Here is a 25,653-nt window from a genome sequence, read left to right as displayed (position 1 = left end):
CCACCAGGCTAGAGGCAAAGAGGTAAATGGACTCATCATGTTACGGGTTCTTCAATGATCACAAACACTTGAGATTTCAAATCAAATATATTCTAATTTTTTTAACAGTCGTCAGTCACGACTATTCACAATGATGTTCTGGGAGAAGCAACTGATGTGTCGAAAACAGCAAAAGCTTTTAGTTCAAAACGAGCCAAATCTTCTTCCGCGTTTGAGCTTTAAAAAGTTCTGATAGGACCCTTTGGTAATGGAGTTGCCATATGGAGCAGAGTCGCATGAGAATTATATTATCCAGGGCCGTCCTGGTAAATCCGGAGCAGTAGTGTCAGGCCCGGAAGTGCTGATAAAAGATATTTTTTGTCCGTACAAAATACTAATGCAACGCAGAGTTGAGTGTAAAACACAAAAACAGTAATAATTATGTCATGCCGGCTTATTTCTTCAGCCTTCGAATTACCTCGGACGTCATTTGCTATACACAGTTGTTAACCCTCCCCAAACGAAACTCTTGGAAAACTTCTGCGAGGATCTAAAAGATACTCCAGCAACAGCTAGAATCCAAAAATCACTTTCCAAAGGTGACTCAAGTTCCATAGGCACACTAAAAGGTCCAAACGGAACTATTACCAACACATTCGTAGAAACACTAGAGCTTCTTCTAAAGACTCATTTCCCAGATTGTAAAAGTCATGACCCATCAATCGACAATAGTCTAGACATGGTAACTCACCATCAACGGAGATCTACGGTCTCATTTGTCAATAAAATCATAAATTTCGAAAGGGTAGAGTGGGCAATTAACTCCTTTAAACCCTTTAAATCACCAGGGCCGGATGAAATATTCCCAGCACTTCTATCCAAAGGCACTGTGGAACTGATCCGAGTCATGGTGAAAATCTTCAGAGCTAGTCTAATATTGGAATACATTCGAAAGATATGGAGGAAAGTGAAGGTAATATTTATTCCTAAGGGAGGTAACAAACCCCCTGATTCTCCAAAATCTTACAGACCAATCAGTCTATCGTCGTTCATGTTAAAGACAATGGAAAAACTACTCGAATACCATCTAAGAGAAGAAGTAATCTTCAAAAAACCCCTTCATAAGCTGCAATTTGCTTACCAAAAAGGGAAATCCACAGTCACAGCACTGCACACACTCGTTGTCAATATAGAAAAGGCCCTAAATCAAAAAGAAATAGCCCTATGTTTCTTTATGGACATAGAGGGAGCCTTCCACAACGCAAATTATAAATCCATGGAAACAGCACTCGAGAAAAGAGGCGCAAACCCAATATTAACACACTGGATAAGCCAAATGCTTAATCAGAGGATTATTAAAGCCTCGTTAGGCCAAGCTGAACTTAATGTCACAACAGTAAAGGGATGTCCGCAAGGAGGAGTTCTTTCTCCACTGCTATGGTCCCTACTAGTTGATGACTTGGTGCAGCACCTAAACAATAAGGGATTTATAACCATTGGTTATGCAGATGACATACCTGTTATAATAAAAGACAACCATGAAAGGACACTAACAGGCTTAATGCAAAATGCCTTGAGCGCAACATGGGAATGGTGTAAAAAGGAGGGGCTGTCGATCAACCCTAACAAAACCACAATAATCCCCTTCACAAGAAAAAGAAAGTTAGAGTTTCCTGCATTGAAAATAAATGAAACAGTGATAAAACTAAAGGAAGAGATCAAATATCTAGGTTTAACCTTAGATAAAAAACTCACTTGGGAATCACATATAAATAATATAACAAAAAAAGCCACGAAATCCTTGTGGACAACCAAACAATTACTAGGGAGATCCTGGGGCATCAGCCCTAGTATGGCCCTCTGGATATACACCCAAATGGTTAGACCAATCATACTGTATGGGGCACTAGTATGGTGGAGCAAATCTATCCAACAAACAGCGATAACCAAACTGGGAAAAGTACAAAGGCTTGCTTGCCTATGCATCACAGGGGCTATGAGAACTACCCCAACAGCTGGCATGGAAGCACTCCTTAATCTCCCACCACTTCATATAGCAATCCAAGAGGAAGCAGCTACGCAAGCACTCATGCTACACATGAAAGTAAATTTCAAATTGGGCAACCTCACCGGTCACCTAAATATCCTAAATGAAATCAAAACCACCATAAGCATGGCTCAAGTTTCAGACCACATTGACCCAACCCTCTGCTTCAGAAAAGAATACACAGTTACCTTTCCTGAGAGGATCGAGTGGAAAACAAACCCGAAATGGATGAATGATGATTCACAAAAATGGTACACTGATGGATCAAAAACACCTTATAGAGTAGGAGCAGGTGTAGTGGGGCCCAGAATCCACAAATCATACACTCTCACCAGGGACACCACTATCTTCCAAGCGGAACTATACGCAATAATGGAAGCAGTAAACATCATGCAACGCAGAAACCACAAGAGAGTAAGGATTAAAATACTCTCGGACAGCCAATCAGTCCTAAAAGCTTTAGATAGCTATACATACAACTCAAAAACCCTCTTAGAATGCCACAGGCACTCAATAATCTGGTATCCAAAAACAATGTATCATTAATTTGGGTACCGGGACATGAGGGATATGACGGCAACGAAAAGGCAGACTTTCAAGCCAAAAAAGGGGCAGATGAAAACTTCATCGGACATAGTCCTATGTTCGGATTCAACAAAAACAACCTAAAACAAAAAGTAAAATACTGGGCCAAAACTCTATTAAATCAGCATTGGAACAATGTAGAGGGTCTTAGACACTCCAAAAAGTTCCTAAGTTTCAACGCTAAAAGAGCCAACATGGCCCTCACGTTAAACAAAAAGAGCATTCGCACTCTCACAGGCGCCCTCACGGGTCACTTCACCTGCAACAAACACTTACATAAATTAGGCATAACTAACACCAGCACCTGCAGATTCTGCTGCGAAGATGAGGAGTCTATGGAACATCTCATTATCGAATGTCCGGGGTTGACGCATAGAAGGAAAAGGTTTTTAAACAAGTTCATGCTTACAGATGAAGACCTTCAATCACTCCCTCAGAAGGAGCTGGTACAATTCATAAGCATACTTAACAGTCAATAGGTTGCGACATCTCGGCCATTTGCAGCCAGAAGAAAAGCACATACGCTCAGTCCAAGCCAGTTCTAGCTTAAGTTTAATAAGGGAACTGGATCTGAATGAGGTACTGTGATGAAGAGAGGACAGAAAAAAACATGAGGTCGAAGTTCAAACCGCCAATAAATCTAAATCTAATCTATTGCGCCACAGAAGTTTTGAATTAGCATAAGCCTCCGACAATATTTGACTATAATAATTTACGAATGCAAAGACAGAGTCAAATGTCACAGCTAGACTAGAACACTCTTTAACTTTAGATAAAGCAACATTCGATAAAGTCCATATAATAGGAAGGAATAACATTCAGAGTCTTTGATAAGGTGACATGGAAACATCTCTTTTTGTTAAGTGATAACTTATTTTGGACACTCCAACCGAAAAGTTTGTTTAAATCTTCCTGTACTAAAGAAGTGTCCAATTATCAAATTACCTAACTAAACAAATATGAATCATCAGGAATTGTTGTAGATGTTTCTGAAAAATCGTTTACTTGTAGCCTTGAGTATAATGAGAAGTAAACTGATCAAAATTTTCGTTGAATGTTGAACATTTTGACATAGATTTTTTTTAAATGAAATATCAACGATTCTTTTTAACTTTAAATGAATTTTCTTTTTTTAAGAGGGAACGCCACTGTGCGGGGTAAAAAAATAGTCGATTTTGGGGAATTTATTTTGTAAGTAGGAATGATTATTCGAGGATCGGACAAAAGGCAATTTATTTTATATGTATTAAACTATGATGATATGAATTTTTAGTTAAAAATATTGAAAATTGACAAATTTATGTAAATAAACGTAACGAGTTAAAAAAAAAATTACGTCATCTGGTGGCAGCGATACAGCAATGAATAATCATCTGAAACCAAAAAACCAAAAATTTTATTAATCTACACAATAGTGTCTATCGTTGTACGTAGCCGCTTTTTTTTGTTCTTTTTTTCGACAAAATGGTGGTGATTTGAATTTCGATGTGTGTTCTTCATCATTTTTTTTATTATCAGCAGGCCAAAAAAAATAGTTATTTTCAAAATTGTGAAAATCGGCTAGGTACAACTATAACCAATGCGCTAACAAAAATTTTGAAAAAAAGAAAATTAAAATCGGTTCATTAGCCTTCGAGAAATCGTTGCCACCGTATCAAAAAAAGTCGTTTCGAGAACCGACGGGCGCTCACTTAAGTGCACATAGAATCGGGAATAAAGCGAATTTCCCTTTAAAATTTTTACTACATTTTCTTGAGTAGTTATACTAACAATTTATGAAAAAAAATCGATTCTTTTGAATTTTCACAGTGGCGTTCCCCCTTAATATTTTAGAATAAAATATACTTTTTAAAAAAAAGTAAAAACAAAATTTTTGGTCATGTTGGATAAAATAGATTCAGATTTTTGTTGCTCATTGATCCCTGAAAACTTCACACTGGGATTCGCATAACTTTTTAAGTTATATTCAAATACGCACAGCGAACCGTGAAAACGCAGTACAAAATACTACTCCAGTGAAGCAATTTTTCTGAAAATTGCTTTTTTGTAGACTTAAGCTCGATGAAAAGTAAACTGAGAAAATAAAGAAAAAAATTAATAATATTGAGATTCATTGAATGTTAACATTTTGAAACAGATTTTTTTAAATGAAACGACTTCGGTTGTTTTTTTAATAAATTATACTTTTAAAAACAACATTTTTGGAAAATTAAAGAAAAAAATTATTGGAAAATTTAAAAACAAAAAAATGTTATGGAATTTTTTTTTTTGTAAAAAATTTGATTTGAATTTTTTTTAAGAAACATTTTTTTCGGAAAAATTTTTTAAAAATAATTTTTTCTCATATTTTCTAAAACCTCATTTATATTCTTATTGCTTATAAATGCCTGAAAATTTCATAGTGAGATTCTCTTAACTTTTCGAGTTATATTTCAATGCGAGCAGTGAACCGTGAAAACTCAGTGGAAAATACTACTCCAGTGAAGCGCTAGCTGAAGTACTCCCATTTTACGTCTGTTTGCAAATCAATCAAAGCCTCATTCCGAATATTGGTAAGCAGATTCACGTTGTTTTCACTGACCATAAACCAATTTCCAGAAACACTTCCAAAATACTTGAAAAATTTAGCATGGAATCACTCATTTGCGAAAACTATTGCTGCATGGAAAGTAGATTATTGACCGTTTTCCCCATTTTAAACAGCAACCCACCTGAGAGTAATGAATGGCGCTAACAAACCTCAAGTCGTACGATCATCTAAAAATCGCAAAATAAATAGTAAAAATTACATTAATTAACTTGTTGGGAAATTATTTTCATTGAATAGTTGACCTCCCTTTATTTCGAAAACCCTCAAATAGCAAAGAGCAAACCAAAAAGAACACATTGCAACAACACATTTTGTTTTCCGATTTGTGTAAGCCACTACATTTTTGTTGTATTTTATGTATATATATATATACATTGTATGCAATTCTATGCTCATTGTGCATAGTTGTTTTTGCTGTGGCCGCTGCTATTGCCAGTTTTGATAAGCGCCAGTTAAATAGGGAGTTGAGCTTGGCGTGAAAGGATTTGCACTGCACATCCGTTGCGCCGATTTGTAACGAAATGGAATTTTCACTTGTGTACATATCTAAATACGTATGTATGTATGCGTTTCGTATGAAAAGGCCGAAAGTAAATATTTTCCCATTAGATGGGCACTCAAAAGTTGTTTCTAAAGTAAATAAACCGAATGCCGATGTGCAAACATAAATTTTTAAATCTAATAATTTTAAATATACACTTTTTATATTATACAAATGCACAAATACACACATATCTATACGTTCATTGATTTATCTATCGATTTTGATCGAATTTCCATAGAAAATCTTTATTTAATCTATACTATAAAGGTGAATGTCTGTACGTTGTCCGCGCATCACTACGAAACGACAATACCAAATGACGTAAAAATGTTTGTACATACATTTATACATATTTTCACCCAATGAAGGTTATAGGCATGTTTTTATGATAGAACTCCCTCCACACAGCCCCCAGGCCGCATCACCACTCTCATTCGTCACTAATAATCGAATATTTGCTTAAATTTCATCTAAAAAATCTTAGTTTTTCCTATTTCGCACTAGATTTCATAATCCGCAAAAGCTGTTCAACTATGACCCAAACGCAAAGTTCAAAAACGGTTTGAGATAGAAAATTAATAAAAATAATTTTGCTTGATATTTTTCTGATTGGTTGTTTTGATTTTATTCAACGAGGCATAGCAACCGATGCCGGGTATTGTAATATTATGGTTATTAATAAAAAATTATTTGTAATTCTTTTATAACATATCCTAAAGCCCTCAAAACTACTCCTACGCGAGCGGGGCCGCGGGTTAAAGCTAGTTATTTCTGAGTTCAAAATCTAATAGAGCGATAAGAAATAAAAGTGACCAACAACTTCATCGGAGCAGCTGTTATCACTGAAGATATTCGTATATTTGAGAGATAACCTCTTACTTCAAATTACTACACAAATATCGTAAACTAGGTATGAAACGGAACTGTTCTTATAACACTTTAGTTCAGAAAAATATTTGAATAGAGTGGCCGACTAGAATTTAGTATAAAACACTTATTTAATTAGTTCTTAAACTAGTTTTTTCGATAACTTGCCCACAACGCTCCTAAAATTTTCTAATGCCTTAATATAATTGTATGCTTTGTCGACAACTTCTTCAGACAAACCTCTACATTTCATGCCATTTCTTCACATTTAAAAAGTAATATAGAAATAATCGCAAAGGATTAAATCTGGAAAATTTGCTGAATATGGAAACAAAATTTTACTTAGTTCATTAAATTTTGTCATTACGACTATGGATTTGTGTATAGGTGTTATGAATGCCAATGTTAGCGGAAAATTTTGTTCCCAATATTTCGAGATATTATAAAGCAATATCGAATTTTGTCACGGGGTTAACCAAGGGACATAATTTCTTTTATGCAAGTAAAAATTTAAATGTACTTATTAAATATACCTTGAAATATAATGCACACTTGTGCTCACATAATTAAGTCAAATTTTTATCTTTGCTACCCAATTACTCGCATACGCGATGACAGCAAAAATATCCATACCAAGCCGGGTCGATTTGTGGGGAGGCAAAAAAATCGCCCATTGCTCTGTAAAAATCATATTCTAGGGATCAAAATAAGAAACTTTGCCGAAGGAACCATACCTCTAAATTGAATTTTGATGTCCCCCCATTTGGGTCGAACTTTTTAGTTTCTTTTCTCATGTAAAGGCCAAAAATGGTGATATTTTGAAATGATTGTATGGGGAACCCCCCAGAGGAGTTCCAGGGAGTGTGCCACTGGCATGGGAGGATCGGCCGTACAAAGTTAGTGGGGGTCGGTCATACATTTGGACTCGATTGGAGCACTCTAAATGGGTGAAAGTGGGAGTTTTCGTTCGACCCAAATTGGGGGACATCAGAATTCGTTTTAGAGGTATGGTTCCTTCGGCAAAGTTTCCTATTTTGATCCCTAGAATACGATTTTTACAGAGCAATGAGCGATTTTGAAATCAACAAAGATAAGATTAAAAATACGATGATGTAAAATATTGTGAAATATGTAAAATAAGTCAATATGTAACAAACTGAAATTTATTTCAAATCGTCGAATCCCTTACTTACAGTCTGTGTCAGAAGAAAAGAACCGTTTTTTTTTTCTTCTAACTTCATGATATATTTCGTTCTGCGTTTTGCTGAGTAATAGTCCCACTCAAGGGCTACGACGCCAGTGCTAACTCAGGTTAGTGTCGTTCGAAACTTTCCCGTAAACGCAACCAAAGAAAAATGAGTGAGAAGTACGCGAAGCGTTTCGAGACGGAATTTCTATGGACGCATTCGAAAGGACCGAAATTATCTTACACCGCCGCTTCAAAACTGATTAAAAAATCAAAACAATTTGTTGTGATGTGGAATCAGCGCTATAAGGTGTACAAAAATGTTGACGACTTTTTCCGAGCGCGGCTTGAAGTGAGTGAAGACAAAAAAGCTAGATAAAGTGATCGTCCAACTTTTTAAGCGGGACCCTTCTTTGCGACTACGCCAAGCACGCACAATTCTTGCTAAAAAGGAAAAAGATGTGAGTATCAACACCATCGAACGACTACATCCTTACATCGTCAAAACCACTACTCTCAGAAAAACACATTGAGAAACAACAAAACAAGAAAATGGCGTAATGGATTGGCCTTCCCAGTCCCCAGCCAACCCCATTGTAAATGTATGAGTAATCAGGAAAACGCATCTTATCGAAAAGATAGTCCACGATTTAAAGCAATTCGTGAGTCAAGTTCGTAAAATCTGGTCCTCTTTGTCGACGAGCTACGCAGAAAAGCTAGTTCAAAGCATGAAGAAGATGCCAGGCTATACGCGACAACGATGAAGACTACACGGCTTATTGAATAATTGCCTTTCGTCGTTTTGTACATACTTTCATGTAAACATTATTTAAATATATATCTTTTATACTCCTTGAATAACCGTGGTGCCTTTTTTCTGACACAGACTGTACTTTAAACTAAACAAGCCTCCCGATCTACGAGAGAATCCAAGCAGCTAACAGATCATAAGCGTCACTAACGAAATTCTTCAAATTGAAACTACTAAACAGACAATACGAATTGATTCTGTACAAAACAAATCTTATGCTATGGAGCTGAATGGCTAATTGAATCAGATAAAGCAAAACTGCAAAAATTTGAACGAAAAATACTCAATCAAAGATCACGGCGAGTGGCATATGACATGGGACGATGAGCTACTATAGACCAACTTATAAATGGCGAAAATGTTATACGTTGCATCGAAGCGCATAGGTTAAGATGGCTGGGTATATAACACGAATGGAGGGCACGAGTACGCAGAAGAAAATTTTAGAAGCCAGAGCGTTCAATACTAGAGCAAAATAAAAACCGGGAAGATAGACCGACAAACTAGAGGAAAACAGCAACAAAGATAAGAGATAAGGAAATGGAAAAAGTTGCACGGGCAGCAGGCCAAAACTCACAAAGTGCTCTAGTGCCAAAGATGCTGCACTATTCGCAAAGTCTTCCATGCCAAATTGTTATCATTAATTTTTTATAGAAATATATTGGAAAATATTGTATAATACTACAATAACAAATTATAATGATAAAAACCAAAGTTTCAAACTTTCTTCAAAAGAGCAGAAGTGCTATTTACTGGACCAACCTCATTTTGCGGCTTTAAAAAAAATAATATAAAACAGCAAACCAAAAAATGGAACCAAACTAAAATCAGGGAACACTGAAAAGGCACAAGCGGCCTTAATCACTCTAAAAAGTTTTTGAACTTCAATGCCAACAGAGCAAAATCTCTAACTCTAACACTCTCTAAGCTCTAACCCTAAATAAAAATGGCCTCAGATTTCTCTGTGGAGCACGTACAGGTCACTTTGCCTATAGTAAACACTTTAACACAATAGGGTTATCTAGCACAAGATTATGCAGGTTTTGCTGTGATGAAGAGGAGTCTATGGAACACTTAATCACCAACTGTAAGGCATTAGGCCACAGGAGACACAGAATCCTGGACTCGTACCTACTAGATGAGGAAGACATATAATAGCTCCCTCCTAAGTAGCTAGTCAATTCCTCGGTGCATAAAGGCCTTAGCCTAACCCGTACAACCATTACAATTACGATTCTTCAAAAATAAAACAAAGTTTTATTAAAATTTGTTGAACCTCTTCATGCTTCATGTGAAAGCAAAAAATTTGCAAAAATCAACGCGATTTTTAAGCGACTTCGAACTTGCGCTTTATTGTACTGAAATTTAATGTGTTACAAAACTGTAAGCCTGAAAAGTTTTGAAAAATTCTAAGTAAAAGAAAAAAAAGTGAAACTTTTTACGTAAAATTTTTGAAATTGCTACAATTTTTATAAATTTCTATTGTGCAATGAACTACAATTTTATAAAAAATAAACGAAAAAAAAAAATTAGCACGAAAAATATGGTTTATAGCGGACATTGTAAAAAATAAAGTAACTGAATTACGTGAGCACAAGTGGTGAAGTTCACAGCTTATACACCAGTAAATGCTTCCTTCAGCTTGAGTTATGAAAATTTGAAAACTGTGTAAGGCTTATTCAGTTTGACTAATGAGTTCACTTGTTAATGACGCAGTTTTCAATTCAAATCAGTTTTCACCATAAAGTACCTGTAATTTTTTTTTTTTACATCCATTTCTTTATTGCGATCTGTTGTTTAAACTTTAAGCAATATTTGCTTAACGTTATTTGAATCATTTAAGGGAAAAACATTCATTGAATACACCCGGTGGAGTAACTGTTTATTGGAAGTAATTTGAAACAAGTTTCTTTGAAATTGAAAAGAAATGGAATCCGCAATCGATAGCTTTTGCCTACTGTAACATTTGTCTATGTACAAAAACTTAACTTAAGGGGCCCCGGTGGTCTAGAATTTTCAAAAAAGCGATTTTTTTTTGATATTTCAAAAGTATAGGCTTTTAAAAATATTCTGCCATTTTTTGGAAGGATATTCCCAGTATTTTCGATTCTACAGCTGTTTTAGCAGGTAGAGTCTGATTCGCCACGCGGCGGCATCAATGGTTGCATTTAAATGGTCAAAACTTTAAGGGGGGAAAGCAGGCTCCAGAGGCTTCCAAAAATTTTTTCGTGGATTTTTTTGGGAAGGAAAGAAATATTCGATTCGAAACTTTCAGGTCTTATTGTTTATATTTCAACAGTCTTCTCAAATTTTTTCATTAAAATATATACCATATTATGCCTGGTACAAGCATTTTGCCGAGGCGCCTCGAGTGTGCATGTGTCGTCCGTCGGGAAAGATGCAGGTCGCAATTTTCATCAGAAACCAAAAACCCCCCAAAAAAATGTATTCTAGTATAGTATAGATTCTAGTTAAATCAAGGAAATTAAACAAAATGTGAGAAATTCAACAATTTTTCGCTAATTAAAAAAAAAATTCATTTTTTTGGAAAAACAAATTCACTTTAGATTGTTTAAAAGGTGGGTCAATCACAACTTTCTTAAGGTTTTTTAGGTTCAACTAGAAAAGAATTTAATTCCGAGTACAATTAATGTGATCTCGTTTCGATAGGACGTTTAACTTTTCCCCTATCTTTCCCGCCAACTAGGAAAAGTCGTAAAAATAAAAACCGAGAAATCGCACTTCGAGCGATCCGGCCGCTCGTATACCTGCTCGACGCTTGCTCACAATTTCTTCTGTAACTCCGAAAATATGTTGAATTTGCTTTTGAAACTTTGAGGACACATTTTTGGATAGTTTGGAACGATGTTTATGCAAAAAAAAATCGATTTTTTTAAGCCTCTAAAGCAGGCTTCCCCCTTAAACTCAATTATCTCAAAACGACTCAAAAAAACTATTGAGCCGAATCGTCTGAAATTTTAATATGTTGTTCACAGCATCAATGGCTATCGCCCGTACTAGAATCATATTACTATTTAAATTATTTCGTATTTTTTTGATTAAAAAACTGAAAAAACCCCGATTTTTAGAATGTCAAATTCAAAACCGCGCCATTTTGTCAATTTTTTTTATTCTAGTACGGGGCATAGCTATTGTCATACTGATTAATAATTTTTTTGGATTTTGTGTCTCAAATAAATAGAAGAGCCAAAATGGACAAGTTCTTTCAGGTCCAATTTTTCGGGAGGGTCAACTTCAGCGCCATTTTTGAAATTAGTAAAATAAAAAAAAAAATAAATATCGTTTTTCATTTTTTTCTTGTAAAAAAATTCCTGAAAATACCCAAAATTTTCGAGCTCTAAACCACAGGGACCCCTTAATTTGTAGCTCATCAGAAGCGAAGGGGCCATGGCTTGAGCGTTCTTTATTTTAAAGGGCGCCAGGACTTCGAATATAAAACTCCATACCAATAAACTTAACTTCCTTTTCTCTCAAAATTCCTTCTCTCAAAATTCTAGAGGGAATGTTAGATGCCCCTTGGGGCCAATGCAATAGAAGTGGCTGCCCTGCAAAGAAACGAATTCATCACAGATCAAAAAAGAACTTGCCTTTAAAGAATTTACACTGAGCATCTTTCTCGGCTCAGATAGAGCCATTAACTGCGCTTTTTCGGAGACTGTTTTTTACATCTCTATGCTATATGGGATTTGGGGAATCTCTGTTGGAGTGCACAAGGCTGGCTTTGAAACAAAAAAAACTTTCTTTGAACTGGAAGGGGCAGACTTGTAGCAGACTTGCAACTAGTGACACCAGAAAGGAGCAGGTCTCCAAATTGCTCGCATTAGTAAAGAAGCTATACGGCATGCGGCACAGAATCCGATTTCTTGGTCCTTGGATAACTCTGCGCAAGTTTTTTCATTATATCCAGAAAAAGTCAATACTAACAGAGTTCGGCTAGAATGTTGCTATGATATTGTTCTTCGACCTACCGAATTCATAAACCCCATAGGCACTCAAAGAATATTAAAACGTTGAAGAATCAAACAAGGAAGTATGTATTTTAATCTGTACTCAACCACATATAATAGTACATCCAAGAACCAAAACCTTATATTCAATATCAAACTCAATTTAATGTGCTTGACAAACTCCTATACAGTGAATATATTTCGCGGCACGAAACGGAATTAGTATCGAACACGAAGGCTTTTTGGTATTATATTTGATAAAATAAATGTTGCATAAATATCCCTGCTTGTACATCGTCAAAGTCAAGGAATTCGTGCTGGAAAACCATCATTTAAATTTGAGGGAGGTAGCTAGTGACCTTAGCGTGGCTCCGGAATCAATTCTCAACATTTTACACCATCAATTGGGAATGCCCCGTGGCTGTTCGACTCGTTCCAAGAGAATTGAATTTCTTTCAAGCAATTCATCGGAAGAAGGTGGCTGAAGACATGCCTGAGCAAGTGAATTCGGACCCAACCTTTATCCAGCGCATGATAACAGGTGACGAGACGTGGGTATATGAGTTTGGCAAGCAAACCAGTAAACAGGTGGCTGAATGCCGCTATCCACATGAACCGAAACCCAAAAATCTACGTCAAAGTCGGTCAAAAGTGAAAGTCATGCTACTCGTTTTCTGGTTCCATGGTAAACGAAGAATATTATTTGAAAGTTTTGCGACGTTTGAGAGAGAATGTGCGTAGGAAACGGCCCAACTTGTGTAAAGAAAACTCATTGATCTTGCATCATGATAACGCACCATCTCATAAGGCTCATATTTTGAAAAGTCGACAAATATCATCGACCAACAACCGTACGAGTATTCACCGGATTTAGCCCCATGTGACTTTTTCCCAAAACTGAAATTGCCACTCCGCGGCCGCCGCTTTGAGTCGATAGAGGCCATTAAGGGGAATTCGCTAAAGGAGCTGAAGAAGATCTTTTCAAACGCGTTTAAAAGGGGCTTTGATAACTGATCTAAACGTTGTCATATGTGCATTGCTTCGAGTGAACTATTGTGAAGGCGACAAAATAAATTTTCATGATTAATGATCAATGGATTTCCTCTTTTCGTTTCTACTTCAGAAAGTGTTTCACTTTGAAAATATAAAAAAATTTTCCGTTTTTAGTTAAGGTTCCTACCTCTCTAACCGAATATCTTATGTCTTGATTGGTAATGCTAAATCACACCCCTTCATCTCTGGCTTGTGTCAGCGTAGCATTCTAGGCTCGTTGTTATTTGTGCCTTTTCTTAATCACATTCGTGCCATTTTAACCACGCTAAATCATTAAAATCATCAAAGCATCGAAAGAGTTCGACACAGCTTTGTTCGCTTTGCTCTGCAACCTCTCCATTTTAAGGGGCGTGGCTCGTTTCTTCGTTTCGTCTTAAGGGGCCATTTGTCTGTTAAAAAATTTTAAATAACTTTCCTCAAAGCAAATAAATACTCACAGATGTATATCTATGACATTGTCTGTGATATAATTGATTGTCCTGATTTACTGCGGCAGATAATTCAATATTCTCCAAACGGTTTTGCATTTTCACTTTCCATTCCATGCTAAAAGTTTTAAATCAAATTATTTAATTATTGCACCCATTGTTAGGTATCTTTATGAAATAAATACAGGGTGCAATTGGTATTCAGGAAATGCATATATGTGTCTATAACTTTCCGAAACCGTTATTTTCCTTTTTGCTCATTTTCAAATACGACTTGGAATAGTCAGGGAATGGAGAAACAGGCAGTTATCATAAATCGCTAATTTTCTTAAGAGCTCCCATTCACTCGATCAAACGATGCGCCGTGAATCGGAAGCTTCAAGCGGCGATTCAGAATCTGTTGCAAAACCGGTTGTAAGTGTTGTGAGCAACATGTCACCACACTTCTTTACTCAGGAATTTCGAGTGAATTCTGTTGCATATATCGGGGCTCTAGAGACTCGTAAAATCCTGGATTGTTGTGTACGCGGTGACAGCCCATACATCTTTCAGCCAGGCTCTGCGCGTTCACTCAAAACATTGAATGATTGAAAATTCCCATGACCACATTGCAGCGAACTTATTGCCGCCTAACTCCTCAGTCTTTAACCCCCTGGATTACTACGTATTTGGCATAGTTGAGAGTGAAACGAACACCATTTTTCTGGAGCAGGCTGCATTTAATACCGTTTTGGTTAACATGAAAAAGGAGCATTTGATTCGGTTATTGCAGCTAATGGAAATATTAAAAAATGATTTTTATATTTTTTTTTTTAATTCGCGAAGTTTCATTAAATTTTCTAAACAAAATCTAATCAGTTTTACTCTTATTTTGCCCTCAAATACCATGCGCACCCTTAACAATTTTTAGTAGTCTCGATCTTCAGTTCACCCTTCCTATATCTCTATTTTTATCTACGCTGGAATCAAATTACTTTTAAGGCCGGCGGGCCAATTCTTCTTCTTAATTGGCGCTATAACCGCTTACGCGATTTTGGCCGAGTTTAACAAAGCGCGCCAGTCGTTTCTTTCTCGTGCTAACCGGCGCCAGTTGGACACACCAAGTGAAGCCAAGTCCTTCTCCACCTGATCTTTCCAACGCAGAGGAGGCCGCCCTCTTCCTCTGCTACCACCAGCTGGTACCGCATCGAATACTTTCAAAGCCGGAGCGTTTGTATCCATTCGGACGACATGACCCACCCAACGTAGCCGCTGGATCTTTATTCGCTGCGCTATGTCTATGTCGTCGTAAAGCTCATACAGCTCATCGTTCCATCGTCTGCGATATTCGCCGTTGCCAACGTGCAAAGGTCCAAAAATCTTACGCAGAATCTTTCTCTCGAACACTCCAAGCGTCGCTTCATCGGATGTTGTCATCGTCCACGCTTCTGCGCCATACGTTAGGACGGGCATGATGAGAGTCTTGTAGAGTGTTAGTTTTGTTCGTCGAGAGAGGACTTTACTGCTCAGTTGCCTACTTAGTCCAAAGTAGCACTTGTTGGCAAGAGAGATTCTACGTTGGATTTCAAGGCTGACATTGTTATCGGTGTTAATGCTGGTTCCTAAATAGACGAAGTCTTTTACAACCTCAAAATTATAACTGTCAACAGTGACGTGGGTGCCGATACGCGAGTGCGCCGACTGTTTGTTTGAAGACAGGAGGTACTTCGTTTTGTCCTCGTTCACCACCAGACCCATTCGCTTTGCCTCTTTATCCAGTTTGGAGAAGGCAGAACTAACAGCGCGGTTGTTAAGGCCGATGATGTCAATATCATCGGCATACGCCAGCAATTGTACGCTCTTATAAAAAATTGTGCCTGAGCGATTAAGTTCTGCGGCTCGCACGATGCTCTCCAACATCAGGTTAAAGAAGTCACACGACAGGGAGTCACCCTGTCTGAAACCTCGTTTGGTATCAAACGGCTCGGAGAGGTCCTTTCCAATTCTGATGGCGCTGTTGGAGTTGAGCAACGTCATCTTACATAGCCGTATTAGTTTTGCAGGGATACCAAATTCAGACATCGCGGCATACAGGTAACTCCTTTCCGTACTGTCGAATGCAGCTTTGAAGTCGACGAAAAGATGGTGTGTGTCGATTCTCCTTTCATGGGTCTTTTCCAAGATTTGGCGTATTGAGAATATTTGGTCGATGGTAGACTTTCCAGGTCTGAAGCCACACTGATAAGGTCCAATCAGTTGGTTGACGGTGGGCTTCAGCCTTTCACACAATACGCTCGCTAGAACCTTATAGGCGATATTTAGAAGACTAATCCCGCGGTAATTGGCACAAATTGCAGGATCGCCCTTCTTATGTATTGGGCAGAGCACACTTAAATTCCAATCGGCAGGCATGCTTTCATCCGACCATATTTTGCATAGGAGCTGATGCATGCACCTTACCAGCTCCTCGCCGCCATGTTTGAATAGCTCAGCCGGCAGTCCGTCGGCGCCGCGGCTTTGTTGTTCTTTAGCCGCGTTATCGCTATTCTCACCTCGTCATGATCGGGTAGCGGAACGACAATTCCGTCGTCAACGATTGGGGTATCGGGATCTTCACTTTCTCGGTGACATGCGCAGCTGTCACTGTTTAATAGGTTCGAGAAGTGTTCCCTCCATAATTTAAGATTGCTCTGTACGTCGGTCACCAGTTCGCCGTCTTTGTTCTTACAGGAAAATGCCCCGGTCTTAAAACCTTCTGTAAGCCGCCGAACTTTCTGGTAGAATTTTCGGGCGTTGTTCCTGTTGGCCAGCATCTCAAGCTCTTCGCACTCACGTATTTCGGCCTCTCATTTCTTCTGTCGGATAATACGTCTCTCTTCCTTTTTCAGCTCTCTGTAGCGATCCCACATGGCTCGCGTTGCGCCCGATCGCAGCGTGGCTCTATAGGCGGCATCTTTTCTTTCTGCGGCAGCATGACATTCCTCGTCGTACCAATTGTTTTTTCGGGCTCGCCGGAATCCGATTTCTTCTTCGGCGGCAGTACGTAGAGAACGAGAAATGTTGCTCCATTGTTCGTGGATGCCGGTTTGTTGGGCAGTACTCTCTGAGAGCAGGAGTGAGAGTCGAGTGGCGAATCTTCTGGCTGTCTGTTGTGATTGCAGCTTTTCGAGGTCGAACATTCTTTGCGTAGGTAGATGCACGTTTTTTGCTGCACAGAGGCGCGTGCGCAGTTTGGCTGCAACAACGTAGTGATCCGAGTCAATGTTGGGTCCTCGGATCGTACGTACATCTAATACACTAGAAGCGTGTCTTCCATCTATCACAACATGATCGATCTGGTTTCGCGTTTTTCGATCAGGGGACAGCCAGGTAGCTTGGTGTATCTTTTTATGCTGGAATCTGGTGCTGCAGACTACCATGTTTCGGGCCCCGGCGAAGTCGATCAGCCTCTGTCCGTTACCGGATGTTTCGTTGTGTAGGCTGAATTTTCCGACTGTGGGACCAAAAATTCCCTCCTTACCCACCCTGGCGTTGAAGTCGCCAAGCACGATTTTTATGTCGTGGTGGGGGCAGCGCTCATAGGAACGTTCCAGGCGCTCATAGAAAGAATCTTTGGTCGCATCGTCCTTCTCTTCCGTCGGGGCGTGGGCGCAAATTAGCGATATGTTAAAAAAACGGGCTTTGATGCGGATTGTTGCGAGACTCTCGTCCACCGGAGTGAACGACAGTACTTGGCGACGAAGTCTCTCTCCCACAACAAATCCGACACCGAATTTGCGCTCCTTTACATGGCAGCTGTAGTAGACGTCGCAAGGTCCTATGGTTTTCTTTCCTTGCCCCGTCCATCGCATCTGTTGGATGGCAGTGATGTCAGCCTTTACTCTCACGAGGACATCAACCAGCCGGGCAGAGGCACCCTCCCCATTAAGGGACCGGACATTCCAGGAGCATGCCCTCAAATCATAGTCCTTAGTTCGTTTGCAGGGGTCGTCATCAGTATAGGGAGGTCTCATCCGAGGCTTTTTTAAAGTTTTCATTGGAGGCGATTTTTAAGTGGCGGGTCCCAAACCCAACGCACAACCAGCTATCCTGGAATGTTTCGCCTTCTCACTTTAGCTCACTCCCGAACGGGTGTTCGGAAGCTACCCAGAGGATACGTGGGCTAATCCCGGACGTTGTGAGCTGCTTGAACCATATGTAGAAGAATCGTCCTGGCCACTCCCAAGTGAATGGCGATCAGTAACTTTCCCCACTTGCGTGGACTTCTACACATGGAACCATCCTCGGGCCAATTAGATGTATCTAAATTCAGTAGTTTTCGCGAAGCGTTGTAGGATGAGAAAAAAAAACAATTAGCCAAATGAAGTTTTGGGGATAGTTTAATATATATTTGAACTAAAAAAAAAAATTTGTACAATCTCCAACAATATATTGTAAGCCGAGTTATCAATAGATTCCCAGAGCGCCTTGCCACTGAAGTATCCAACTTCTGTACAAGATACAACTTGCAATTTTCATCTGAAAACAAAAAAAAAAAAAGAGTATTAATTTTGATTACCTTCGATGTGAACTAAGAAAATTGGGAGAAACACGTAAAATTCGAATTTTTGGGGAAGGTAGAAAAAAAAAGTGGTTTTTCAAGGAAAAAAAAACTCTTCAACTGGGTAAAAAAGTCCTTAAAAAAAGTTGTTGGATGTTTTTTTTAGTTCACATAGAAGAGAAAACAATACTGAAGATAACGCATTTTGAATGAAATGGATAGCTCGTTTAGTTTTTTTGCAATCGTGTACATAAATTAGGTAAAATCGTGAAAATGAAAAGCCGAGAAAACGCGCTTCAAACTACAACAATAAGCTCACGGTTGATCGACGCCGCACTACGCTCGGCTCTGTAGCTCTGCAAATACTTGGAATTTAACTCTGAAAATTTGTGTCCCATGTTCTTGAATATCTAAGCTATTGATTTCAGGAAAAAAAAAATCGATTTTTTTGACCTTTTAATTGGCCCGCCGGCCTTAAGTCTTGTCTCTCAGCATTTTATTGAAATCATTCTGCATCTCGGGTCTATAAGGTTTTGCAATCATAAGAAGTGAAATGAAATGAGCGATAAAAATTTAATGAAATTTTAATTTCAAATATCAGGTCAGTCCACAAGTTCGTGCGGTTTTTAAAGGTGGTTTTAAAATTAGATGTTTAAAGTATTTATTAATCAGTAATATATTTTCCTTCATTATTTACGATGTCTTCCCAACGTTTAGGCAAATTTTGAATTCCCTGCTGAAAAAAGTTGTTGTCCTTGGAGCCAAAATACGCTTCGATATCCCTTTTTATAGCTTCTTTTGAGGAGTAGTTCTTGTTACTCATATGAGATTGAAGTCCTAGGAAAAGGTGATAATCACAAGGTGTAATACCCGGAGAGTATGGTGGATGCGGCATTAGCGCCCATCCGAGCTCGTTCAGCTTACCTAATATTTGCCTTGCGGTATGAGGCCTTGCGTTGTCATGGTGAAATAAAACTTTGCGTCTATTCACTAAAGACGGTCAATTTTTGTTAAATGCCTCATTCAGATGTGATAGCTGATGGGAATAATAATCAGCAGTTATCGTCTGGTTTGGTTCCAGAAGTTCATAATAAACAATACCGGCCATATCCCACCAAATAGACAGGAGAATCTTTATGGGGAGAAGGCCATCTCTAGGGGTCGGTTCTGGTGATTCATCTTTAGCCAACCATTGGCGTTTGCGAACAGGATTATTGTAAAGGACCCATTTTTCGTCACCAGTAACGATAAGGTTCAAAAAACTTTCATTTTCAAGTCGTTGCAGCAGCTGAGAACACACATTCACTCTCTGCTGTAGGTTGGCGAAAGAAAGTCTATGCAGAACCCATTTTCCCCAGCTTTGAAACCTTTCCCAACTGAACCAGGTACCTGTGAACTGTTTCATTCAATGAATTTAACCTCTGAGCTATCATATCGGCTGTCAAATTTAGCTCAGCTTCCACGAGTTCGAGCAAGGCGTCGGAGTTAAAGGTCTCAGGACGACCAGCGCGCGGAGCATCCTCCACGTCGCAGTTACCACTTCGGAATTTTTAAAACCACTTTTGCGCAGTCCTTACACTCACGGTATCCTCTCCGTGAACAGTGTTTATATCTGCAGTAGGAATTGTTGCATTTTTACCACTTTTATAAAAAAATACAATACATAATATGCCTCTTATACGTGTTCGAAGATTCCATTTTATTTTTTAACAACACGTGCTTCTATCCGCAATTAAAATCACTTGTTGAATGCACAATATGTCAAAGAAAATATAAATAGTTCCGTTATATTCAGCGAATATCTTTTTTCAATACAAAAATCGTACAAAAGTGAAATTATAGGTAAAACACGCACGAACTTATGGACTGACCTGATAATATTTATAATAATATTCGATTTTAATCCAATGGAATATTTCGATCCTGTTCCAATTCTGTCTTTCTTGATTTCCCGTCGTCTATTGAACCATGGTTCCGGCTTTGTTATACCTTCATTATACCTTCATATAAACTTACATATATAAATGGCGCTTACATCCTTTGTAGGGACTTGGCCGAGCTACTCCTCCTGTTTGTGGCGTGCGTCAGTGCGTACAGTTTGAAGCCGACTCCGAACGGCAGATATTTTTTTATGAGGAACTTTTTCAAGGCAGAAATACACTCGGAGGTTTGTCATTGCCTGCCTAGAGGCGACCGCTATACAACCAAATTGTCTATCATTTTGGTTGTTTCATGCACTCCCGAATAGTAGTCACGCGCCTACCCACTCGACTGCTGTGGCTTCCTTTTATTAGTTAACTCTAAGCACTTAGTTAATAAATATTTGCCTAAAAGTAATCAAAAATAGCTTTTCAAATTAAAAAATCAATACATAAACCTTCGGACTAACAGCTGGCTTGCCACACCCACTCAGCTTTTTTGGCCGCCGAACGACTCAACCTGTCGAACACCTTTTTTTGGTTTTTATTGCTATTTATTTAAGCTATTACTTAAGGGGTTACATGCGTTTCGTGGGTTCAAAACATTGTTTTTTTTTTTGCTTATTAATTTCTACAGCCTCTCAAGAATATTATCCTAAATTTTTTAACACGATCTGAATAAAAGTTTCGGAGATACAGCCTTTGGAAGCTATGCGCTCCAAGCCACTTTTATTGTTACTCAAAACTTTAAACGCGTTTTTCTCGGAACCGTGTTTTCAAAGTCGGTTGTCAAATGTTCTCGAAAACTACTCAACCGATCTTGATGAAATTTTACACAGGTGTTCGAAATACAATTTATTCGTGCTGGAACGAATGGTTTTGTTTTTTTTTTCAATCACAACTATTGAAAAAAAAACCAAATGTCAAGCAAGTTTGACTGAAATTTTCATTTTTTTTAAAAAATGTCAGCCAGAATTCCAATTCTTACTTTTTTTTTTCTTTCCTTCATTCAAGCACGAGTTTATGGTCTTAACTAAAACACTTATTTTGGTTTTTTTCATTTTTGATGATCCTGTCAGGAGTTATGCTGACAGCGCGTACGCACCTTTTTTTCGAGGGGTCACCGGAAATGACTTCACAATGGAGGAGTTTTAACTTTTTTGAAAATTTCAGAAATTATTCTTTAAATATGTATCTATAATACAGAAAAAAGTTTGAATTAAATAAATAATTTTTTACATAGAAAAAAAAATATTGAAAATAGGTCTTTTTTTACGCAACGAACCCCATGTAACCCCTTAAAGTTTAGAGTTCAGTAAAGGCTTCTAGACTGAAAATATTATTGTTGAAAATCTTTAATTCCTTGCACAACTTGGCGTTCTTATCGAATTTTCACTCAAACATCGATTTTATTCCATCGCCGAGCAGATCTTATAAGCGAAATCGCGTAATAGTATTAAATAACCCTAATCACTTAGTAACTAACGCTCATTTAATCCTCATCAAGATGCAACAGTTTAGCAAAAACATATTTTCCACTTCCCATTCACACTTTTCGTGCCGCAAAATTACTTAATAATTTCAAAAATCACAAATCATTTGCTGGAATTACCTCGTTATCTCTGCTGAACTGCTGTGGCAGGCAATGAGGCAGCAACCAAAAGGAAAAGAAAAACACAACCAACAATAAACCAGCCCTAACCCAAGGAAGCAAAATAGTTGGGAAACGGGTGGAGCACGCAAATGCAACAAAACGTTGGCGTTGACTGTGATTTTATTATTTTTGGCAAGCGGCCAAAACAATTTATCTGCTTTGAAACAAAGCGCTCACATACAGCGGCTCACAAGCACACCAACACACATACAGATACAAGTTGGAGCGCGAGGTCGCCATTAATAGCGCACGGAAACTGCCAGTGCCCATTGAGTAAGAGTGCGCGGTAGACGCTGCTGCCTATTGAGTTGTCACACACACACAGAAAACGTGACGCGGAGCGATTGCGCGACACAAATTGGAAATGCATATGTCAGCAAGCGCGCTACTATGTTACATGTATGTAGATGTGTGTGTGCGCTTTGTAACGTGCTGCACTGTTATCTCTATTTGGCTGTTTCTATTGTTTTGCTTTTTGTTTTATTTTGCTTTGTTATGCGCGGTCTGATGACTGATTGCGAACTTTGCCAAAAATCGCTGACAAAAATATATACGTATGTGCAAGCATGTTCGAAAACATGTATGTGTATATGTGTATGTGTGTGTGTATAGTATTTGAAGTTAGTTTTTCACTGCTGCAGGCCATGTCATGAATTTATTATATGAAGGCTTAAATACCTAGCAATGTTTGCATATTTTAAGGCGCCTGCTGCAAATTGCCGTTGTATGATACTCAGCGTGCTTTCGGCTCTACATAGAAAATGGAAATTATTTTATTGAATATCATTTTTATTTTTTTTTTCTTTCAGAATCTGCAATTTTCTCCTTTTCCTGCTATGCTTACATGAATTCGACCGAATTTTTATTTGCTTTTCTTGCTTTTTTTATTGTTTATTCCAGCGGTCTTTGTTATTTCTGCTACTGCCAGTATTTTATCGCAATTTGATAATCGCCAAGCACATTATTTACCACCAATTCAATTTTCTTCTTGCTGCTGCTTTGCTCTAAATAAATTTTCATGCTAGAGTCTATTAAAAATTTTCCATTTTTCCTATCACCAGTATTTTGTGTGGAAAAAAATTTACATTGTATTTGATTTTCTCTTTTCAATTCGTTTTCTTACCATTTAGTAATAGTCCAGCACGATTGTTGTCCATTTGGAAGCTGTGAAGTGTGCGCGGAAAGAGTTGTGGTGGTCAGAAGCGCGCGCTTCGCCTAAAATGCTGCTATGCTTTCGTTAATATATTCCACTTTTTGCCGTACTTTCACTAATACACATGCACAGCACACTCATTTACAGATTACCGCCGTATGGCTTGCCATTTCACACCATTTGCAACAGCGTAATTCCATTTGCCATTTTACACTTGCTTGTTTAGTGTTTTTTTTTTTGTTTTTTCACATTCTTTTTCCTTGACTTTTTTTCTTTTTTCGTTAATACTTTGTGTTATTTTAAGTGCCACTTCTCCTTACCCTGGATTCACACCTTTGAATTTAAATTTCACTTTTTACATTTCCACATTTTAGTTTTTTTTTTTTGCTATTACGCCTGTTTATTGTTATTGCTTGCGTTGCTATTGAAGCTTTTTAACTGAGTAGACCCTTGAACACACTTAGGCGGAAAATGTTTACCCTTTTATTCAATTCAGTTTCTTTTCCTTTTTATTTTTTATTTCAAAATTTTTTTTTTCTATTTCTTTTGTTCGCTTGAAAAGCACACCTGTGCTCGACCTTGCTCTAACTATGGCCACTAGCACTTCCACTCGGCTCGCAGCATTCGTTACATTTTTCGTTTTTTTACTGAATTTTATGTGCATATTTTAGCGCACAAACTGCCGTCTGACACTTAGAAAACATCAGTAATGGCGAAAATACCGAAAAATTGCAGCCAACTGCTTGCCTAGTCTATCGCTTTAACCCGACCACGCACTATACCGTCAAATTTAATCCGCCGGCACCGACGTATTTCGCACGCACACCGTAAACTTCTACACACCTCTAAGCCCGAACTAATATTAAACGGCTTATGGTTAGCTCGCACAATTTTAGCAGTGTTTTAGGCGTATACGCATCACATAGCGCATTTTCGTTAAGTGTCAGTTCACTCTTAGGCGTAGGTGTGTGTGTGTCACTAGAACACTCTAAATTCCAACTCAATACTGTTATATTTTATGGATGAGGGCTGGTGGGTTAGTGTGTGTGTGTAAATTCACTTTTATGTAAATGCAAATCCCTCGCCGCACACCATCCAGCTCGCACACTATCAAACCATTAACCGACCACCAGCAACAGCATCATTGCCACCTTCGCCAATGTTAATGCCATTTAATCTCAAATAGTCACAAGCCCGAAAATCTAAAAGACCAAACAAGCACACTAACCATCACCGTTAAAGCACACGCGCGCACATACACACACACGGCTGTATGTGTGTCTCATATATGTGCTGGTATTTGTAGATATCTAATAAGTAGTAGTTTACTGTTGTTGCTGTTGTCGTTCACTACTCTGGCACTATGTGTGTCCTTTAAGCCAAGCCAAATCAAATCACTACTACCACATAACGGCCCGCTGTTTATAGCCTATGTGTCCTCACAGTCTTTTCTGCCTTGCTGCCTTTTTTGTCCTTTTCTCCCATTCTTTTCCTTTTTCTTTGATCCGCTAAACACGTCCAAACTGTTCGAAATGACGGCTATGACTGACTTCTAAAATCGCTTTCACAGCTTTGTATCATCTTCATTGGCCGTTTACCATGCAATGTCAGTGACTGCAACTGCGACCGCGACCGCGACAACGGCAGCGGCAGAGGCAGTGACTGCGCCGTTGTTATTATTCGTTGCAACTCGTTCATATTAGCATCCATCTTTAGCGTCATAGTTCACTTCGTCGTATTGTTGGTATTGTTGTAGCGTTTTGGTGCAGCGCTTTGTTTTTGTCAATGCTATGAGTCTGTGTTGTTGCTATGTTGCTCTGTTATCAGTTTTCGGCAGCGCTGCTGTTGTCAGCGACGTCTCTGTATTTGTTACTCTTTTTCACTTGTAACTGTTGCAGGCCAACAATCCGTAAAGCACTCACACACACACACATTTACCAACGCACTTACAATCATACTGTAACGTGCCTCCGCACTTCACCCACACATCAATGGCCAGCGGGTTACTCTTTCGCACGTTTTTGTAGTCCTACTGGCTCTCTTTGCTCAAAATTACGCGCTCTTTAATATCTGTCTGTCTGGTACTCGTTTTATTTTTGGTTTTGAACTCCCGTGTGTGCGTGTGTGTGAGTGTACACATCCACATATCCTCTTCTTTAGCGTGCAAATAGGCGCATTGTATCACTCAGCTGATGAGAATAGTTGGCTCGTGTGGGCTACTTTCTATATATGGGAGTGCATATAAGTGTGTACGTATATGTGTATGTATGTATATGTGTACCCAAACGCATGCTCTCTCATCCATATCAATGACTTTTTCTGCATTGTATACAACGGTAATTGCCATTAT

General features: G+C 38.5%; 1 protein-coding gene across 3 annotated transcripts in view; it reads right to left on the bottom strand.

Annotated features, from left to right (window-relative positions):
• Positions 1 to 24,834, bottom strand: part of LOC128855192 (cell adhesion molecule Dscam2) — a 274,245-nt gene extending 249,411 nt beyond the window's left edge. For all 3 annotated transcript variants that reach the window (XM_054089902.1, XM_054089903.1, XM_054089904.1), the window contains exon 1: positions 23,274 to 24,834. The gene's annotated coding sequence lies outside the window, so the exon portion shown is untranslated. The remainder of the gene's footprint in view (positions 1 to 23,273) is intronic.
• Between the last annotated feature and the right edge of the window lie 819 nt (positions 24,835 to 25,653).

This window comes from Anastrepha ludens, chromosome 2 (genome assembly GCF_028408465.1).
Source record: "Anastrepha ludens isolate Willacy chromosome 2, idAnaLude1.1, whole genome shotgun sequence".
In the NCBI taxonomy this organism is placed as follows: domain Eukaryota; kingdom Metazoa; phylum Arthropoda; class Insecta; order Diptera; family Tephritidae; genus Anastrepha; species Anastrepha ludens.
The sequence above is the reverse complement of the archived record's forward strand: the minus strand, read 5'-3'. Positions and strand labels throughout refer to the sequence as shown.